The following is a 22,692-nucleotide window of genomic DNA, read 5'->3' as shown; positions in this document are numbered from 1 at the left end:
CCAACACTTTAAAGTGAGTCTAGAGCCCAAAATTAAAGTGTGCTTGTTCTTATCCTCCTTATGCCCTTCACCACTACTTTGAAACATCTGATTAATATAAAGCAGATATTAATACCTCACAGAATTTGCTTAGGATTTACCATGGATTCTTACTTTAATGCCAATCCATTGATTAACATCCCAGAGATGGGAAAATTGTCATTACAAATCAATCTGGCTTTGGTGGCCACTGTACTTAACTAAGGAGAACAAATCAGTTTTGGAGGGAAATCCTGGAGCAGCTGGCTAATACACACAGATCTAGCTTGGCTTTGAGTAGTGTTTAGTTTGGTTTATTTGTTTATAAGGCAAGGAGGAAAACTATAATCCTTGAAACCTCATTAGGAGTCTTCAAGACTCTGAATTGTTGAATATAAATGACAGCATCACTCTAACCTATCTTCTGAATTTTTAACCTCTTCCTGGAATGGTTCCATTCAAATATAGGAATTATGAGGACAGAGACATCTACTTTTTATCCTTTCTTTTATTCTGGCATAATGCTTGGTATATAACACATGTTCAACTTATTATGAAGAATGAAAGAAACCATGAGTAAGTGAATGATGAAGCCAAATATAAATTGTGTAGTATTGACATAGATGTGATGATCTGAACAACATATTATTGTTTTTGGAGGGGATAGACAAAAGTACATTTCTTAAATCAAACAATAATTTAATCAGAGGATACTGATATATTTTATGCTATTGTTGTTATTTAATTTTTAGTTCTAAATGTATTTAAGAACTGAATGACAAGTTAAGAAACTGCATTTCTCCCCCACCATTTTACAGACACTTTTAAACTCAATCTATCCAAAATATCAGAGAAACTTGGCATTGCAAAAACTACCTTGGCTACCTTGCTGGACACTTGGAGTACTGAAAATACAACTCATAGGAAAGAACTCGAATAAAAGGAACAGGAAATTATCATGACTCAACCTTCACACTGAGCAAGATAATACAGTGTGTTTAATAATAAAAAATCATAAAATATCTGCTATAGAGAAGGCCCTATACTGGGGAGACTATACTACAAAGCTACATTAATCAAGACAGTATGGTACTGGCACAAAAACAGAAATATAGATCGATGGTACAGGATAGAAAGCCCAGAGATAAACCCATGTACCTATGGTCACCTAATATATGACAAAGGAGGTAAGAATATACAGGGGAGAAAAGACAGTCTCTTCAATAAGTGGTGCTGGGAAAAGTGGACAGCTACATGTAAAAGAATGAAATTAGAACACTCCCTAACACCATACACAAAAATAAACTCAAAATGGATTAAAGACCAAAATGTAAGGGCAGACACTATCAAACTCTTAGAGGAAAACACAGGAAAAACACTCTTTGACATAAACCACAGCAAGATCTTTTTTTGACCCACCTCCTAGAGTAATGAAAATAAAAACAAAAATAAACAAATGGGACCTAATGAAACTTAAAAGCTTTTGCACAGCAAAGGAACACCATAAATAAGAGGAAAAGACAACCTTCAGAATGGGAGAAAATATTTGCAATGAAGCAACAGACAAAGGATTAATCTCCAAAATATACAGACAGCTCATGGAGCTAAATATCAAAAAAACAAACAACCTGGGCTTCCCTGTTGGCACAGTGGTTAAGAATCTGCCTGCCAATGCAGGGGACACAGGTTCGAGCCCTGGTCTAGGAAGATCCCACATGCCGCGGAGTAACTAAGCCTGTGAGCCACAACTACTGAGCCTGTGCATCTGGAGCCTGTGCTCCACAATGGGAGAGGCCGTGACAGTGAGAGGCCCACGCACTGAGATGAAGAGTGGTCTCCGCTCACCGCAACTGGAGAAAGCCCTTGCACAGAAACAAAGACCAGACACAGCCAAAAATAAATTAATTAATTAAAACAAAAACAACCCAATAAAAAAATAGGTGGAAGACTTTAATAGACATTTCTCCAAATTATACAGACAGCTCATGGAGCTAAATATCAAAGAAACAAACAACCCAATCAAAAAATAGGTGGAAGACTTTAATAGACATTTCCCCAGAGGAGACATACAGATGGCCAAGAGGCACAAGAAAAGATGCTCAACATCACTAATTATTAGAGAAATGCAAATCAAAACTACAATGAGGTATCACCTCACACCAGTCAGAATGGCCACCATTAAAAAATCTACAATAAATGCTAAAGAGGGTGTGGAGAAAAGGGAACCCTCTTGCACTGCTGGTGAGAATGTAAATTGATACAGCACTGTGGAGAACAGTATGGAGGTTCCTTAAAAAATTAAAAATAGAACTACCATATGACCCAGCAATCCCACTACTGGGCATATGCACTGAGAAAACCATAATTCAAAATGACACATGTACCCCAATATTCGTTGCAGCACTATTTACAATAGCCAGGACATGGAAACAACCTAAATATTCAACGACAGATGAATGGATAAAGAAGATGTGGTACATATGTACAATGGAATATTACTGAGCCAAAAAAGGAATGAAATTGGGTCATTTGTAGAGATGTGGATGGACCTAGAGTCTGTCATACAGAGTGAAGTAAGTCAGAAAGAGAAAAACAAATATCATACATTAACGCATATATGTGGAATCTAGAAAAATGGTACAGATGAACCTGTCTCCAGGGCAGGAATAGAAACGTAGACATAGAGAATGGACATGTGGACACGGTGGGGGGGTGGGGGGGGATGGGGAGGGTGGGACGAATTGGGAGATTAGGACTGACATATATACACTGTCATGTGTAAAATAGATAGTGGGAACCTGCCATATAGCACAGGGAGCTCAGCTCGGTGCTCTGTGATGATCTAGATGGGTGGGATGGGGAGGGATGGGAGGGAGGTCCAAGAGGAGGGGATATATGTATACATATAGCTGATTCACTTCATTGTACAGCAGAAACTAACACAACATTGTACAGCAATTATACTCCAATTAAAAAAACTTATTTTCGATGACTCAAATACAAAACTTAAAGAGAGACTCAAAACATACACATAAAGAAAAACTAGTTGGTATAAAAGGACAATTCAATACACCTTATATTTGTATAGCATTTTATCATTTTGCAATATATATATGTACACACACAAGACATCACATTTCACACATACTATTTTTAAATCCTTTACTTGATTTTGCATTTAAGATAGCATGTCATTGTATTTATAAAAAGAAATTAGTCATAATTTCAAAAGAAAAAATAGCATAGCGGCAGATTTCATAGATAAAAGAAATGGAGGAGTGGCAAGAACCAGTCTCTTCACATGTTGTATATTTGTGTATGTGTATATATAAATATGTATAATATATATGTGTGTATATACATATATATATGCACAGCAAAATCTCCAGATACTTTTGGTAACATGGCAGCAGACTTTTGAAGCAGGCTAGAAAAGTATGCAGCAAATCAGTGTGGGTGCTCAGAGGAGTAGCAAATTTAACATGCACACTGCAAGGAAAGAGCCTCAGGAATGGAAAGTCCAGAAGAAGGCACTTTGGTATAGCAATTAGGATTAAGTGAGTGAACCAGGCAAACATTTTCATTCCTTCAGGGAAGGGGTTTATTATGTTGCCACAATTTTAACATCATTTACTCACAGTAGTAGGCACAGGGGTAGAGTTTCTGTCCATCTTTCTAATCATCCTTATTTCTAACTACCTGTAAATATGCCTCTATCTACAGACCTGCGACTAGCTACCTGGCTAGAAAGCAATTCAATACCAATCATGAAAAATATAACACTACAATCCATTTACAGGAAACATCCAGAAACACACATGCACACACACACACACACATACACACACAAGTATGTATATGTACCTATACATATACACACATATTTCTAACATTTAGGTGATAGGATTTTATGAAGTTAAAAATATCAAATTCTTTTTCTTATAGTACCATATTATTTACATATTATTATTTTCTCCTAATGTTTCACTTACTAGATATTGCACGTCACAACCTAGGCTAAGTTATTGCTTTCTGCTCTCGTAGTTGGATATGAAACAACCAGAGTCAATATTGCATGTACAACATAGGTGAAATGCCCTTCCCATTACCTCCATACAGCCTTCATTCATATGACCAACTCCCTGCTACTTCTCCCTTTAGATTTTTAAGAGTTTTTTAGCTGAGAGAATTCACAAGATCCCAGACCAACCAGCCTGCCCAGCACCAGTTCTGGGTTTCATTCCTTCAAACACCGGTTGTCTAGTAGATGAGAAATGGTTTCAGTCAGTGAGTAAAATTTAAACCAGTTATCCCTGTTATGAAAGTCAGCTAATTGGTTACCACAGCCAGAGATTATGACGACTTTATCTATTTAAAGGTACAGAAACTTTATTAACAAAGTAGGTGGTAGGGAAATTAGGATTCAAAAGGAACAGATGGGAAAAAAATAAATGACTCAAAATTTTAATTCAAAATCATAAGAATGTCAGTGACAAGAATGAGGTATCCCCACGAATGATCAATATTACTTAGCCCTGCCTGAGATATGTAAGAAGAGCTCTACATTATTATATTTTCTGTTTTACTTTTCACTTAAAAATTGATTTATATTCTTAATGATTCACTTTAACATAACTTGCTTTAGTTTTTGGTTCTAAGCCTTCAGTTGGGGACACTGATGGTTCTCATAGTTTATTGTTCAGGAAATGAATAACATCATCTAGTTTAAAAATTCTCATATTTGGTTTCTTCTAATAATCCAGATAAGATCCACTGAGTTCCTTAGCTGAGAGTAAATACACATTTCTATAATATATTTGTTTTTAAAAGGAAACAATGTTTATAGAGTTAACTGGGTTACTGAAATGCAAAATTAGATAAAATGGAAAATTAGTTCAAATCCCCTGACTTACAGCACCCCAGGGTTTATTTGCAGTTAGGATATACACATGAGAAGATAGAAAGTCTCCTCTCGTACATCTCATGGACTGTTGAAAAAAGGTAGCTGGAAAAACGTATAGTTGGAAACTTTGAAAAACAGTCCAACTCTTAAAATGCCATGTCAAAATTGAAAATGTCCTAATAGACAGTGATAATATTATTTTCTTAAAATATACAACTAACATTTGCGTCAAACAACCACTGTGTATACTAACATCAAATTTCCAAAGCCACAGAAAATTATACTACGAATCCTGATAAATATTTGCAATAACTATATTTCTCAAATATTTGAGAAAACTAGAAAACATTGAGATTAAAGAATAAGACATGTTAAAGAATAAAGAAGACTTGCTTAACAGTGCTTTCCATTTACTTTCACTCTGGCAGAGGCTTTTTGACTTCTCAGTTTTAAGATTCAGGGTCTATGATTCACTTTAGCATCTAATAGTTTACATGATTCCAAGACCGTGTGCCAAGGCACCCTGGAGTGCTAAGTGAACTCACAGGGCACGCTGTGGGATATTTTAAAATGTCAAGGTAAACACAACTGTATTCAACATCTGTCAGACACAGATGTTGTATCATTACAAATTACTAGTCAAGGTATTTCACAGTTTCAACATTAGAGAGTGAAACATTCCTTTCAATGGCATCATAGCTGTGCAAAGCTGGGTTTTCAGCAGGTCACGAGATCAAAAGCAAGTACCTCCTGAAAATGCATGTGGAACAGGTAACAAAGATGACAGTGTTCAATCTGTTTCCAAGGTTTGAGAAGTTGTGCAGTGCCCAACGTACACTCACACACCCATCAAGAAGTAATTGCGGTTATTTAAGAATAAAATAAAAATATTAATTTTATTTTTTCTTTCAATTTAGGCTGTCAGGACATAAATACCTATTAAGTTTTTTGGCTGGAACTAATAAGCTGTTTGGCTACAACTATTTATTAAACAGAATTCTTGGTTTTTGTTTATTTCTTGGCCTAGTGGTACCATGGAAATGTTACTGAGCTAAGGTACTGAAAAGCTTTGGAAATTTCCATTCTAAGTGCTTTTCTAGGAAATTTAAAAATGTATCACTGCAAGTAGCATCACCCACCAAATCACATCTGCAGGAGAATTTGCTAATGCAACATACTAATCAATGTACTGCTTGACTCTTCAAGCTTCATTTTAATATCTCCTTCACTCTTTTGTCTTTTCCAGCTCTTCCAGATTTATAGCCAGAAGATTACAGTCACTGAAGTTTTTCTATGTTTCTGTCTTCCGAGTTTATGTCTAAGTTCACCAAGTAGGTAGAAGCCTGGTATAACAACATCTTCATTGTGATACCAAAATCAAGCCCCGCTGGAGACAGTCCAAAGCTGACTTTCTTCACACTGACTTCCCTATGTGGTGATGGTGTTATTTTTTTGTTTCCTGTGAGTTTCTTTCATTGTAAATGTGGGAAAAACAAAATAATATTTCAAAACAGTGTTTCTAGAGTTTTGTGTTTTTTTCTTAAACACCTTTATTGGAGTATAATTGCTTTACAATGTTCTAGAGTTTCAAAAATAATTTAACACAGTTATAATATTTAAATGCTTAATATCACCTTGAACTTTCTTCAAATGCTAAGCAATATAAAATAGCACTGTTGGGACTTGGCTGGTGGCCCAGTGGTTAAGACTCCGTGCTCCCAATGCAGGGGGCCTGGGTTTGATCCCTGGTCTGGGAACTAGATCCCACATGCTGCAACTAAAGGAGCCCGCATGCCACAACAAAGATCCCGCACGTGGCAACAAAGATCCCTCATGCCACAACTAAGACCAGGTATAGCCTAATAAATAAATAAATATTAAAAAAGAATAAAAAATAAATAGCACTGCTGCAACGAACATTGGGGTGCACGTATCCTTTCGAACCATGTTTTTCTCCAGATACATGCCAAGGAGTGGGATTGCTGGATCATATGGTATCTCTATTTTTAGTTTTTTAAGAAACCTCCATTGCAGCGCTGTTTACAATAGCCAAGACATGGAAGCAACCTAAATGTCCATCGACAGATGAATGGATAAAGAAGATGTGGTACATGTATGCAATGCAATATTACTCAGCCATTAAAAAGAATGAAATAACTCTATTTGAAGCAACATGGATGGACCTGGAGAGTATCATATAAGTGAAGTCAGACAGAGAAAGACAAATACCATATGATATTGCTTACATGTGGAATCTAAAAAAAAATGATACGAATGAACAGATTTACAAAACAGAAACAGATTCACAGACTTAGAGAACAAATTTATGGTTACCGGGGGATAGATTGGGAGTTTGGAATTGACATGTACACACTGCTATATTTAAAATAGATATAGGACCTACTGTATAGCACAGGGAACTCTGCTTAATATTCTGTAAATAGCCTAAACAGGAAAAGAATTTGAAAAGGAATATATATATTCTTTATATATGTATATAACTGAATCACTTTGCTCTACACCTGAAACTAACACATTATTAACCAACTATATTCCAATATAAAATAAAAATTTAAAAATAAATATATAAATAGCACTGTTCCCTGCATACAAAGAAATACACACACACACACGCACACCAGGAAATTAGAAGTTATCTGATATTACTGAGACTAAAAGGCAAGTAAAGCAACATAAGGGATTTGCCACAGAAAACTTATGCAAAAACTGAATACAGAAAATAAATTATTATTTATGAAGTTTGTTCATTTTCTCCTTCCCTCTCTTAGTTCTGAACAGTCTGTCTTCTTTCCTTCCTTCATTCTTCACTTCAGAAATCTTCAACAAAACTAGGTAAACTTCTCTACATTTACACACATATAAACAATTTCTGGAAATCTTCTAATCCCAAACAAAAGCAAAACTGAACAAAGCATACATACAAGCAAAACAGTGTGATGTTCTTAACAAACAGTAATAGATTATTTTCAAAATCAACTCCAGAAAGTATGTAGTTCTTCATCAGAAGATTTAATAATCAGACTAGAATACATTTCAATATTGGTTAAAATTGAGCTTTACTATCAATTTGTGTGTATGTGTGATGATCATTTAAGTATGCAGTTTTTAATTTAATTATTATAGTTTATTGGAATACCATTCTTTCTACATCCTCAAAGCATCTCACATGCTTTTTGCATTAGTATTTCATATTCGATTGTATTGAACTGAAGGTTCTAGGCCATCTTGAGGTTTTATGTTAGCCTTTTCCTAAAAGATATTACGCAACTTGTAATTCATATTATAAATTCACAAATTATAGATCCTATCTAAAAAGAGTCAAGTTTTCTAAGCCCACTTGGATTAAAGCAACGAAAACGTCCAGAAAACTAATTTGCAAGGAAAATCTGTTACAGATGTGTTGTATGTCCAGAATGGTTTTATTTACTTTCTAATTACATCATATGTTCATTATTGTATGTTTGCTATGGCCTGATAATAAAATATAGGAAAATATCATCACTGTAAAATTTCCTGCTTCTCTCACCTTGACTTCTTCCTTGTTACAATGTAATGTTTTATTTTACACCTACACTTACTTGCAGAAAAGTATTTGTTTACACAGAGAGGATGCTTTTTGATCATAAGTTTTGATTATTTCAAACACCTGCTGGACAAACTTCACTGAAATGTGCAAGTAAGTAATGACTGGATCGACCTCTTCCTGATTATTAAGCTAAGTCAAAGCTGCATATGGAAGGATCATTGTTAATCATAAGCAAGTGAAAGAGCTATCAACATTTACAACTAAATTTGATCTCAGATGAACAAATTAAATGCTTTGGTAGCCCAAAGACATCTGTATTCTTGCCTAAAAAGGAGTAGTAGTGCAAAAAGAAGACAACATAAACCTACGTTGGGTTGTGGAGAAGAGAAGTTGGTAAGGATGAAAACGACCTCAGACTGGACAAGGGTGTAAAAGGTTAGTAACATCTTATAGTAAAAGAAAACAGAGGTATTGATAATGCTTGGAAAACACTGGAACAATAAGAGCATTAACAGAGCTAGTAATAATTTAATAACAAAAGAGCTTTGCTAAGATTAGTACTAGTGATATGCCTTCAAATACATATTGATAACCTCATTATCAAAATAATTTCTATAAAAAGTATATTTTAGAAAACAAATACAAATATTGAACCAGATGAGAAATTGAACAACTGCTTGTCACCCATATGGTAAATTTTGTTATTCTGTGAATCTAATAAGATAGTTGAAAGCCCTAGCATAGTTGTCGGTCTTTTGCTCTTGGCACCCATGCATATCAAATGCAAGTAGCCTAGAAACTGGGACACTTGCACTTGTTTGTACTGGCAATTAACAGAAACCTGTGACCCTGATTCTGAGAGAAATAAATAACTATTGACAGGTAATTTCTAATCTTGACGACATTCAAAAGTGAATGACTAGTAGGACCAGAGGCATCATAATGACTTTACACTGTATTTGTTTCAATGAAAACTATCAGTAAAATTATATGCCAGAGATTCAATCATCATTAGTAATCCATGGTCTTTTTGTACTGATCATATCTATAAAGAACATTGCACGTGGTATGGACATAGATTATCCAAAGACTGCTAGCAAACCATCACGCAGACTGTCTCCTCTCCCTCTTTCAGCTCAGCCCAAAGAGGCCCTATCTTGCTCCTGTTCTCTAGCACACAGTGCCTTAGCTTGCTCCTGCCTGCCTGGCGTCCTACCCCCGTGCCTGCTAAACTGAGAAATGTTCAGATGTTACTGACATCAGAGAGCGCCTAAGTTCCAAACTCTCCCTATGCCCCATTTTCTTAGGACTGTCTAGGATACACAGTAATTAAAGCTCAGGTATTCCTAACTCATAGGGGCTGATAACACGTAACTTTTAACGGACTGCTTAAATACTTTATTTAAAAAAAAGATGGAACAAAACCCAGAAGGACTAATAGATGTGAGGGGAATGGACAGAGAAATACACAAATCCCACCATGTGGGGGGGTGTGCCACTTCCTCTGTGCAAAGGCCAACAGTCATTTACTTATTAACACTTTAGAAATGAACATGTATGAAATGTACTTGCCCAGTTTATTTGTGCTTTTCACTGCAAATGAAGTAATGGCTGGGATGGCAATGATTTGAAATACAGTAGTACAGATTGTTTCCTTGTTTATAGGAAAGTAGAAGTGCAGCATAAAGTGCACTCTGTAAATGTACCAGAGAGGACCATAAAACTGAATAAGCCCATTGATGAAAATACAACACAAGGTGATAACTTTAGGTTATCTCTGAATAATAAACAACCATAAAAAATAATTAGGTTTAAACATATAATCTAAAGAGAAAAGAGTAAAATCTGTTTTCAAAAAATATATACATCTGAAAGGAATTTAGCTAAAGTTCAAATTTACTTTAAAAATATACTTCACATATTAAAATATAGCATAGCTTGTCTTTCTACTTATAAGGAATTATATCATGTTATTATTGGCAGCTCCCTTCATATTTTATCACATTGATTGCTTTCAAAAATGATGTAATAGTCTATGTTGCAAATGTTTTTCCAAACTTTTATTATAAAATTTTTTAATATTTTTAATATTTATAACCATAAAATATACAGCAAACATCCATATACCCATACCCGGATTCAATGATTAACGGTTTTCTAAATTCGCTTTATCTATACATCCTGCCAATCCATCTGACTTTTTTAAAAAATATTTTTAAATGTGAGATGAAGCTATCAATACACTTCACCTCTAAACACTAAAGCATGATATAAATATTTTTATTTTCTCTTGTAATTTAAAGAATGTTGCTAAGAGATAGTAATACTTAATAAAATACATTTCTTACTGTGCACTAAATCACTAGGAGGCTAGTTAACTTGTCCATTAGAGCTTAGTACTCATGAGGCAATGGCGTTAGTTTTAATCTCCCTGATGGGTCAACTAGTTATTTCTTTTCCATGGGTACATATTAAATCTCTGATAACACCTGGTCATACAGAAACTTAATGTGTTTTCAACAAGGAGGTAATATGCAAGAGTACATGAATCCTTAATTATAGACAAATCAGTGAGCAGCCCCTAGTGATGGTGTTTATTAAAGACACTTTGTAAATAATTCATTTATATATTTAGTGACTGTGAAACATTTATTATTTGAAAAAGCATAATAATATAATTATAGCTTTTTTTACCTTCTAGGTGTATTACATTTACAGATATGAATGCCTTATTTTATTTTAGATATTTATTTCTAATGAAGGTTAGCTCTTTAATAGAATGCAAATTATTAAAGCATCTTATATTACCATAGTGGACTTTGCACCTATCATAGAACAACAAGTAAACAGTCTTTGATTTCTCATTAAAAAACTGAGGTACCTTAATCAACAACAATTTAACACTGAGCTGTTGAAATCATGAAAAAACAATATGACTCATCACATGTATACAATTCCCTTTATTTTACCTGATATACTTTTAAGTCCAAATTTATCTGGATTTATTCAATTATGTTGATTTTTCTTCTGAAGATTGCTAGTTTTTAATCACCTACTTCTGACACGTATATTTTATATATATTAGCTTAGAAGTGCTACATGTAGACAAAATAAGGTGTTGCTATATTTATCTTATATTATGCCATAAGATAAGTAATTCTTTTTTTTTTTTTTTTTGTGGTATGCAGGCCTCTCACTGTGTGGCCTCTCCCATTGTGGAGCACAGGCTCCGGACGCGCAGGCTCAGCGGCCATGGCTCACGGGCCCAACCGCTCAGCGGCACGTGGGATCCTCCCGGACCAGGGCACGAACCTGCGTCCCCTGCATCGGCAGGCGGACTCTCAACCACTGTGCCACCAGGAAGCCCCAGTAATTCTTAATATAACAAAGCAGTCTTCAACTTTTATGTATTTCATAGAATGCTAGAGCTTGTTTCTACCAACCTGAAAGAACAAGTGTACTTTCAAGAGTTAACAAAGTTCCAAAATTCTCTCCTGAGAAAAACAACTCTCTCTTTAATTCTTGTTGTCTTGATGACATTTTAATTCAACATTGAAAATTTTTAAGGTGCTTACCAACTTATGGGCAAACTCCATCCCCTCATGTGTCGTTTACATTTCCCTCCAAAGATATCACCAATATATCACCCATATTCAATTGGTATAAGGGATACATTCAGAAAGACAGCTAGCAAAGGTTAAGAAATTGACTTCTTTTTTTATAAAAGGACCAATTTGTCTACCCAGAAAATCATTAGCATAATAGATAGTAAGAAGAAAATAGTTATGCCATGTGAATGTCTTATAGACTACAAACTCTTCATGGAAATTCCCACATGAAACCTATGACAAAAAGTAATGGTTCTAACAGATTTTGTTTGAAATAATGATGCCATTAACACTTGGCACTACAGTTTCCAAATGGAAGTGAGTTTGCATAATAGTTTATTTTTCTCTTTATAGATAAGCACAGTAAGTCACTGTGCAGGGAGGCTGACATGCTTCAGAAACAAATGACACTTTGAGATATAGAAAGTCTTACTATCCCCAACACAAGCCTACTTTTTTAAGTCAGATTTTTTTTTTTTTTAAAGATCTGTGTTTTGATTCTCTTTCTTCATTTTGTGAAATAAAGATTCATTCTTATTTGCTTCGATGGCTAAAGAAAGTCAATACTAAAAACGTGGCAGTAAATAAAGAACACTAATCTCAAACAAGGTCACAGTTTTGATGTTAATGTTGAAATACTGGTGTAGTATACTAAATGAAAATAGCTTGAATAAAAGACTGGCTATTTTCAAAGTATTAACAGAAAGATTTTTTCATTCATTTTCCCAAGCAAGACTAAGTTCCTAAAAAATGCTTCTGCAAAGAAGTTAACAATTTGGTATCCCTAAACAGGCCCCCACTGTACAATTTATGCATCTTTTCTCCACTATTTGACCCTTTCCTAAACCCTATACGTTTTCTCTTAAGTGCTCACACTAACACTCTGATGTCTGGGTCCTAGGCACTGTGCCCGAAGATGATTAGCCATTTACTTTTTGATTTTGCTTTCCCAATACATATAAGTAATTGAAAAGCATTAATTTATAGTTTCACATGCATCACCACTGTTTGGGGAAAACAAAAGAGAACTAAACAACCAAATCTCTGCTGGCCAGAGGTGTAGTTCCGTTCCCCAACAATATTCTGTTCTCAACTTTTCACTTTAGTTACCTAAAGCACACTGATTTGCAATACCATTCGGAAGTTTTTCTATTCTACTAAGAACAAAAGCTCAGAATTCCTAGGTGTCTCACAAATTCCTCACTTGAACTTCTTCACCCATTCCTACCAACCGTGCCTACTGTGTCTACCTGCTTGGTTAACCACATCATTCCCTCATCGCAGGCCCAGGTTTTTCCCTCCATGATCCTAGTCTCTTGGTCCATTAATCCCCTTTAGTTACTCTTTCTTTTCCTCATCACACTAGACCCTAAAATTAACTTATTGTGACAATGACAACTCTTTCCCCTGAAAATTCTGTAACCAGTTATGAGCATACGAAGTAACTGAGGGGCTTGTAACAATTACAGTTTCCATGCTGCCCTCTCCAAATACTCCATTTCAGCAAGTCACAGAGGGGTATTCTGGAGTCTGGATTAGCCATGAGTACACTCCAGGTGATGGAACAGGATAGAAAGCTCAGAGATAAACCCACACACATATGATCACCTTATCTTTGATAAAGGAGGCAAGAACACACAATGGAGAAAAGACAGCCTCTTCAATAAGCGGTGCTGGGAAAACTGGACAGCTACATGTAAAAGAATGAAATTAGAACACTCCCTGACACCATACACAAAAATAAACTCAAAATGGATTAAAGACCTAAATATAAGGCCAGGCAATATCAAACTCTTAGAGGAAAACATAGGCGAAACACTCTGTGATATAAATCACAGCAAGATCCTTTTTGACCCACCTCCTAGAGAAATGGAAATAAAAACAAAAATAAACACATGGGACCTAATGAAACTCAAAGGCTTTTGCAGAGCAAAGGAAACCATACACAAGACGAAAAGACAACCCTCAGAATGGGAGGAAATATTTGCCAATGAAGCAACTGACAAAGGATTAATCTCCAAAATTTACAAGCAGCTCATGCAGCTCAATATCAAAAAAACAAACAACCCAATCCAAAAATGGGCAGAAGTCCTTAATAGACATTTCTCCAAAGAAGATATACAGATTGCCAACAAACACATGAAAGGATGCTCAACATCATTAAGCATTAGAGAAATGCAAATCAAAACTACAATGAGATATCTCTCACACCAGTCAGAATGGCCATCATCAAAAAATCTACAAACAATAAATGCTGGAGAGGGTGTAGAGAAAAGGGAACCCTCTTGCACTGTTGGTGGGAATGTAAATTGATAGAGCCACTATGGAGAACAGTATGGAGGTTCCTTAAAAAACTACAAATAGGGGGCTTCCCTGGTGGCGCAGTGGTTGAGAGTCCGCCTGCCGATGCAGGGTACACGGGTTCGTGCCCCGGTCTGGGAAGATCCCACATGCCGCGGAGCGGCTGGGCCCGTGAGCCATGGCCGCTGAGCCTGCGCGTCCGGAGCCTGTGCTCCGCAACGGGAGAGGCCACAACAGTGAGAGGCCCGCGTACAGCAAAAAAAAAAAAAAAAAAAAAAAAAAAAAACTACAAATAGAACTACCATATGACCCAGCAGTCCCACTACTCGACATATACCCTGAGAAAACCATAAGTCAAAAAGAGTCATGTACCACAATGTTCATTGCAGCTCTATTTACAATAGCCAGGACATGGAAGCAACTTAAGTGTCCATCAACGGATGAATGGATAAAGAAGATGTGGCATATATATACAATGGAATATTACTCAGCCATAAAAAGAAATGAAATTGAGTTATTTGTAGTGAGGTGGATGGACCTAGAGTCTGTCCTACAGAGTGAAGTAAGTGAGAAACAGAAAAACAAATACCGTGTGCTAACATATATATGGAATCTAAAAAAAAAAAAAAAGGTCATGAAGAACCTACAGGCAAGATGGGAATAAAGATGCAGACCTACTAGAGAATGGACTTGAGGATGCGGGGAGGGCAAAGGGTAAGCTGGGACAAAGTGAGAAAGTGGCATGGACATATATACACTACCAAACATAAAATAGATAGTTAGTGGGAAGCAGCCGCATAGCACAGGGAGATCAGCTCGGTGGTTTGTGACCACCTAGAGGGGTGGGATAGGGAGGGTGGGAGGGAGGGAGACGCAAGAGGGAGGACATGTGGGAACATATGTATATGTATAGCTGATTCATTTTGTTATAAAGCAGAAACTAATACACCATTGTAAATCAATTATACTCCAATAAAGATGTTAAAAATAATAATAATAAATAAAAAACACTCCAGGTGGTAAGACAATCCAACCACTTTTGACCAGCCACTGATTTTAAAGTTGGTTCCCAAATCCATAATACTAGATTCAACTTTTCCTCCAAGCTCTAATCTTTATCTGTCTTTACTATCTAATTCCTAAACTGTTATAACATTTTCCTAGCAACTTTTCCAGCCTCCCTCACTTCAATTCTCCATTTTTACTCAAACCACATTCATACTCTTGAAAGTTTTGATAAAATTCATTTGACAAGCAATGGGAAGCCTTCTGTTGTTTCACATAAAACTTTTCCAGTTGTCAAGGTCCTCCTTAATTTGACCCAAAACTTATTTAGGAGTTATCTCTCATATTCCTATAAATTGTGAATAAAATGCTATCTTATTCTCACTTAATCATCACTTTTTTGAAGCCAGCTCTTGTTATGTATGAGAACACAAGTGACGATATAAGTGATTCAACGTGGCTGTACAGTTCATCACTTTTAGAGCAGGGTCTAGAATCACAGGTGCTGCATTCTCTCCCTCACTCTATCCTGCAGATGCCAGGATTTCAGGACCATTATGTGATGGGAGGAAGGAAGCAGGAAAGACAGGGAAGAATGGAGTGAAGGAAGAAAGGATTAACAAGTATTTAAGAAACACAAACCATGATTTACATTGTAACTACTTCAGAGACATTATACCTATCATATCTTTCCCAAAAATATATAATTTATGGATTAAAAACTGAACTAAATGTCATTTTATTAAGTTGCAAACAGTAGTATTAAACATAATGTATAGCTCATTTCTCTGAGGAACTGTGATAAAACTAAATTTTCAAGCCTAACAGAATAATGTCAAACTACTTACTCTTTCGTTAAAAAAATGACAAGGTAAGATATTAGATAAACATAAGGGAATAAGCGTATCTTTCCCATGGAGGAGTGAAAGAAGTCGATCTGGTTAAGAGATAGATGCATGTACAATCAGAGTGGCAGAGATTGTTATCAGCACCAAGTAGAAAATGGTGGAACTGGGAAGATGTTGCATTAGATCAAGAAAAAGACAGAAATGGGGAGAAAAACAGATGAATTAGATCATGAGTCAGGCAGGATAAGTAAAATAAAAGCAGTAAAGAGCAACAGGGACAAACTTACAGCAAGAGCTAGAGAGCCAGAAAATGAGGGGGGAGGAGAGAAATTGGAATTGTCACTCTGGAAAAAGGATTAGCCAGAAGGGAGCTATAGGAGAACGGGGGCGATGAAGCCATGCTTGACTCTGCCTGTAGAGACAGGCATCACCTCTCTAATGAGCACCTCAGGGAACAAGAAGGCATCACAGCAGCCTGGAGGCAATGGGACCCTCCTAGACAGGACTCATGGGACCGGACCTGGTGCTCAGATCCAGGCACCTCATTACCCAAAAGGTGCAGAGAAGCTGGAAGGAGTTCAGGGACACGATGGAACAGTGATTAAGATGCAGAGAAGAATGACTGATGATAAAAGATTAAAGCGCTAAATGAGCACATCTTGGCAGGGCGACAAGTGGATGGGCAAAGTAGCTATCTACAAACAGGCAAAGGACATAAATAATCTAGAGGAGAAACATTATTATTTAACCTGGTACTAAGGGGAGAGGTTTATAGAGAATAATTGCAATAAGGCAGAAAAGAAGGCAACCCTAGAATTAGGAAGGGAAGTATAAAGATACAAGTGAAAAATCTGTTCACCTGGTATGGAGCGAGGCACGTCCCAGGAAACAGCTGATATCAGTCTGTATGCATAAGATACAAGCAACTTGACCACTCAGATGGTTACCACGATTCTAGAGGACAAAGCAATCAACAGAATAAAAAAAATTGGAATCATCTTAACAGTTCAAGCTCAATTTTCAAAAGAACTGAAAAATTTAGCTTTATCCTCCATATTTTGTTCATACAAAGGTCTTCATTAATTAATGGCTTGAAATGGCATAGTAATTCAGCAGTTTTCAGAAGGGAATAAAATGGGATAGTAGATCCTTTTAATATGGCTTCCAGTGATTCTATGTGTTCACTTGCAATATGGTATTTTTAAAGATTAAAATGTAAATGAATCACTTATATAATTAGACATGTGGGGAGACATAAAACCTTGAAATCACCATTCCTGTGGGAGTGACAGGACTCCTCACAGAAGGAAGCAAAGGATTCCCAGGTGGAACTTCATCCATAATAACACATGCTGCTGCATGTCTTTGTAGGCCATCTGTGTTTTCCCTACGAATCATACTGGAATAGCTACCCTATCATATGAAGAAACTGTGAACGACCCACGTAGTATCATTTTTGGATTACGATATTTGGGTCAGCAAAACATGTCACCATCACCCTCACACACTCAAATATTTATAGGGCTATGCTGAAGTTTTCTTCCATTAAATAAAACCCAAAGTGCAGATTTCAAAATTTTAAGAAAACTCCTGATACTCGATAGAAAACTAAATAAATGAAATTCTTATACAGTTCTGGTCATATTTTCCACTCGTTTTCATTTAAATTTTTATGTGCTTGACAAACTTTCATCTCTGTGCTTTGAGAGTCAATCTAATAATAATCTGTACCTGTTGTATAGCTATTTCCAAACTGTAAAACATGTGTGCTTTTTGTCTCATTTGAACCTCACCTTTGGAATTAGGTATTATTAATCCTCCATTTTACAAATAACAAAGCTGAGAATAAGAGGAGATACTGTAGAAGCTAAAATAAAGTTGACATTAAGAACCACCAACAGCAAGGACTGGCATCTTCTGACTGCATGCCCGGTGATCTTTCCACTGCCCTGGATTTCTTACATGATTTGCGTCCTCAATCACAGCACCAATAAGCACTCATAGTTCACATACAGTGATTACTGGGTAAAGCCACATCCTCATTATGAGTTTCTTGGGAATCATTAAAGCACAATTCTTATAAGAGAAATGAAAGAAGCAGATGGAGTAGATCAGGTAAAAAAATAATAACAAAACTTAGTTTGCTTAAGTTTCCAGAATGTATAGCCATTTGTTTTCACAGACTGACATACTGTACTTAATTAAAATACAGCTCTTGTTGCCACAATAAAAAAGACAGTGGAAGTTTCTGGTAGATTGAAGCATTCAGGACAAGGGATTCTGAAGGGAACTGGGGTGGAGAGAAAACAATATGGCAGAGGTATACTAGCGGAGTGAAGAGAGAACAATGTAGAAAAAGAGTGGAAACTCTGTCAAGTTTCCAGGAAGTGAAAAGCGAGCATATGCACAAAAAGAAACTTGGCAACTTCATTCCAAATGCACCAAAAAGCAATCTGCAGAACAGAAGGTCCCAGTAGCTTAAAGGAAATACACTTAGCAGAGGCAAACATCATCTTGGAACTGACTGAGAGGAAAGTAACATTTAAAATGCTCAAACTCCTTGGAAGACAGAAGTAAAGGAACTGAGTCAGCAAATGAATGTCACAAGGCAAAGGTTCAGAGGCCAAGCACATCCCCAGCAGTGAGCTAGTGACCTGCAAGGACAAAGATGCGGTAAGAAAGGCAGAACAGGAGAGGGAAAGCAGTATATTCTAAAATGTTACTCTACATTTTGAAGGGAAGGGGGAAATTCCTAAAAGAAATGAGTAGGAATATAAAACATAGAGAGAGTAAAGGAAAGGGAAAAAAAGGCAGTCTTTGAAAGTGCCTCTTCAAGAAAATGAGGTAATATTTGTGTAGCACTGGAGAGCCTGAGCCTTGGAATCAAACCTCCTGGGTCCACATCCCATTCTTCACACTTAGTAGGCGGGAACTTGGGCAAGTGATGTAATCTCTCTGTGCCTCAGTTTCCTCATCTGCGTAAGGTAGAAAATAATATCACTCACCACACAACAGAATCATAATTTAGTAAGAAAATTCTTGCAAAGCAAAGAACATAGTGCTTGTGAGAAAGTGAAGAGTAAAATAAAGCTAAATTTCTAAAAATTCATGACAGTATATTTGTCACACTTGAAAAATAAGAACTGGAATCTGAAAAAAACAAAGGCTATATAAAGAGAGTACACATGATAGGAAAATAAATAAGGAAAGAAAGAGTCCAGTGTCCAACAGAAAGGATGTAAGGAGAGTGAGAACGATTAATAAAGTAATGAAAAAAATGAGAGATGTTACTTAAATTTTATCTGATCCAAAGCAATGTTCTATGAAAAATGTAAATTCATGGAAAATGGGCAAAGAACCCTATTATTTTTGAAAGACCCAATTCAGAAACCCAGCTTCAGTCATTCAGAGAGGGGCCCTTTTTCTAATTCCCAGAATTGCCTTCAACTAGCCAAGTGTTTCAATCCTGATTCAAGTAAATAATCAAGCATTTCATGTCTGAATGCCCTTTCAAAAACAGTTGGAAAAAAAAAGTAAGTCCTGCCTATCTTCCAAATATAAATTGAAATGAGTAAAGTCACAGATGCCTGTTCTAACAAAGAAGGCTTGAACTTGCACTGTAAGTTATAAACCTTTTTTAAATGGAATCATCAATAATAATGATAATAAACAACCTTTTTTGAATGCTTACTATGCGCTAAACTCAATGATTTTCATTTCAAGCTGCTGCAGGTAGATATTTTTAATCCAAATTAGCTTGTGATGAAACTGATGCTCAGAGAAGTTAAACTAGTGTTTCACGTCATATAGTCAGTATCAGAGCATGGATTTGAACGAAGGTCTCTCTGAGTAGAAGTTTGCTCTTTTAACAATGTTTCTATTGCAAAGCCTTTCTTGAATAATAATTTGAACTGAGCAACTACATTGTATAATGCCACGCATCCTAGATTTAAACTAGTTATTTAAACTAGTATTCTTTTTTTTTTTAATTTATTTAATTTATTTATTTTTGGCTGTGTTGGGTCTTCATTGCTGCACACGGGCTTTCTCTAGTTGCAGCGAATGGGGGCTACTCTTCGTTGCGGTGCTCATGCTTCTCACTGCTGTGGCTTCTCTTGTTGCGGAGCACGGGCTCTAGGTGCGCGGGCTTCAGCAGTTGTGGCACACACATGGCCTCAGTAGTTGTGGTGCGCGGGCTTTAGAGCACAGTTGTGGTGCACGGGCTTAGTTGCTCCGCGGCATGTGGGATCTTCCCAGATCAGGGCTCAAACCCATGTCCCCTGAATTGGCAGGCGGATTCTTAACCACTGCACCACCAGGGAAGCCCTCAACTAGTGTTCTTAAATCATTTTTAATTTTGGTAAACAAAAACCCATGTAACATGAAATTTATCATCTTAACCATTTTTAAGTGTGCAACTTAGTATTGTTGTGTATATTCACATTGTTGTGCAACAGATCTCCAGAACTTTTTCATCTTACAAAACTGAAACTCTACACTCATTGAATAATCCCCCATTTCTCCCTCCCCTCAATCCCTGAAACCACCATTCTAATTTCTTACTTCTATAAGTTTGGCTACTTAAACACCTCACAGAATTGGAATCATACACCATGTGTTTTTTGTGACTGGATTATTTCACTTAACATAATGTCTTCAAAGTTTATCCATGTTGTGGCATGTGACAGGATTTCCTTCTTTTTTAAGGGTGAATCACTTTCCACTGTATATACACACAATAGTTTGTCCATTTATCCACTGATGTACATTTCAGTTGTTTCCACCTCGTGGCTATTATGAATAATGCCACAATAAATTTGGGTGTGCAAATATTTCTTTGATACCCTGCTTTCAGATCTTTGGGATATATACCCAGAAGTGGCATTGCTGGATCATGTGGTAATTATATTTTCAATTTTTTAATGGAAACTCTGGACTGTTTTCCTAAGTGGGTAGATCACTTTACATTCCCACTAACAGTGCACAAGGATTCCAATTTCTCCATATCCTCACCAACCCTTGTTATTTTCTGTTGTTTGGACAGTAGCCATCTTAATAGATGTGAAGTGATAACTCATGGTGGTTTTGATTTGCATTTCTCTAATGATTAGTGATATTGAGCATCTTTTCATATGCTTATTGGCTATTTCTAAATGTTCTTTGAATAAATATCGATTTAATCCTTTGCTCATTTTTCAATCAGTTTTTTGTTGTTGTTGATGTTATTGAGTTGTAGGAGTCCTTTATATATTCTGGATATTAACCCTTTTCAGATATATGATTTGCAATTATTTCTTCTATGTCATAGGTTGCCTTTTCACTCTGTTGTTTGTTCTGATGCACAGAAGAAATTTGATATAGTCCTCCAAGCTAGTATATGTTTACCCAAACCTCTACCTCTCTATCCATCTATCTGTCGATCTATCTATCTACCTACTTACCTATCCAAACCCTTTTGAAAGTAGGCAACCAAATTTCATGAAAACCAAGAAGATAGAAAGAATTTTTAGACCACTTAGCTTTTTAAAAATAATCTTGAGGGGAAAAAAAAAGAAATCCCTTTAGTCATTCTTGGTTCTCATAGTCTAAACATCTCCTCAAGCTGTATTTGATTTTCATGTTTAAAGAGGCATGGATTTTTTTTCATACAACACAGCCTCTAAATACAAGCCAATTACTTCATCTGTGCTGAAGTAAAAAGTCAGTGACTTGATTCAATGCAGAAGGAAAACTTTCAGTGTTATGTATTTTTGAGAGACTGAATGTCAGCTCCTAGCCTGACACACAAATGCTGTATAATACATTTTATGTATTACTTTAGTGACTTTTCAGGATAATACTGAAAAGATGAAAATTTAACTTTAAATATTGAACTTAGAACCTGTATAAGATTCAACTCCACTGTACTCTGTTTGTAGTTGGTCAACAAAATGTGGTCCTTGGGGCTTCCCTGGTGGCGCAGTGGTTGAGCGTCCGCCTGCCGATGCAGGGGACACGGGTTCGTGTCCCAGTCCGGGAAGATCCCACATGCCGCGGAGCGGCTGGGCCCGTGAGCCATGGCTGCTGAGCCTGCGCATCCGGAGCCTGTGCTCCGCAACAGGAAAGGCCACAACAGTGAGAGGCCCGCGTACCGCAAAAAAAAAAAAAAAAAAAAAAAAAAAAAGTGGTCCTTTACTAAAGGGGATAACAGTGGTGTACTTAAAAAAAAATGTATACAAACAGCTATAATTTAGACAGAATGTAAGTGCTATAAAAGAGGTATAAAATATGAACTAAATTGTTAAAAATTATTTCTTGACTGAGATGGGAGGGGAATGGAGTGGAAATTTCATAGTCGGGATAGCATTTAAGCTGGAATTTGAGAGTGGGTAATATTTCAATAGACATAAGATATGGTATGAGAAAAGAGGTGATGTTATAATTTCATGTGGGTAAAATAAGTGTGATCTAAGCTGCAAATTT

The 22,692-nt window shown here is 36.4% G+C and overlaps 1 protein-coding gene across 1 annotated transcript in view; it reads right to left on the bottom strand.

Moving 5' to 3' along the window:
- SEMA3D (semaphorin 3D) overlaps positions 1–22,692 on the bottom strand; it is a 210,109-nt gene that overhangs the window by 165,201 nt on the left and 22,216 nt on the right. Inside the window, exon 2 of the mRNA XM_033440035.2 lies at positions 17,090–17,184. The gene's annotated coding sequence lies outside the window, so the exon portion shown is untranslated. The remainder of the gene's footprint in view (positions 1–17,089; positions 17,185–22,692) is intronic.

Source organism: Orcinus orca, chromosome 9 (assembly GCF_937001465.1).
Source record: "Orcinus orca chromosome 9, mOrcOrc1.1, whole genome shotgun sequence".
Taxonomy (NCBI): domain Eukaryota; kingdom Metazoa; phylum Chordata; class Mammalia; order Artiodactyla; family Delphinidae; genus Orcinus; species Orcinus orca.
This window is presented reverse-complemented; position numbering and strand designations above follow the sequence as displayed.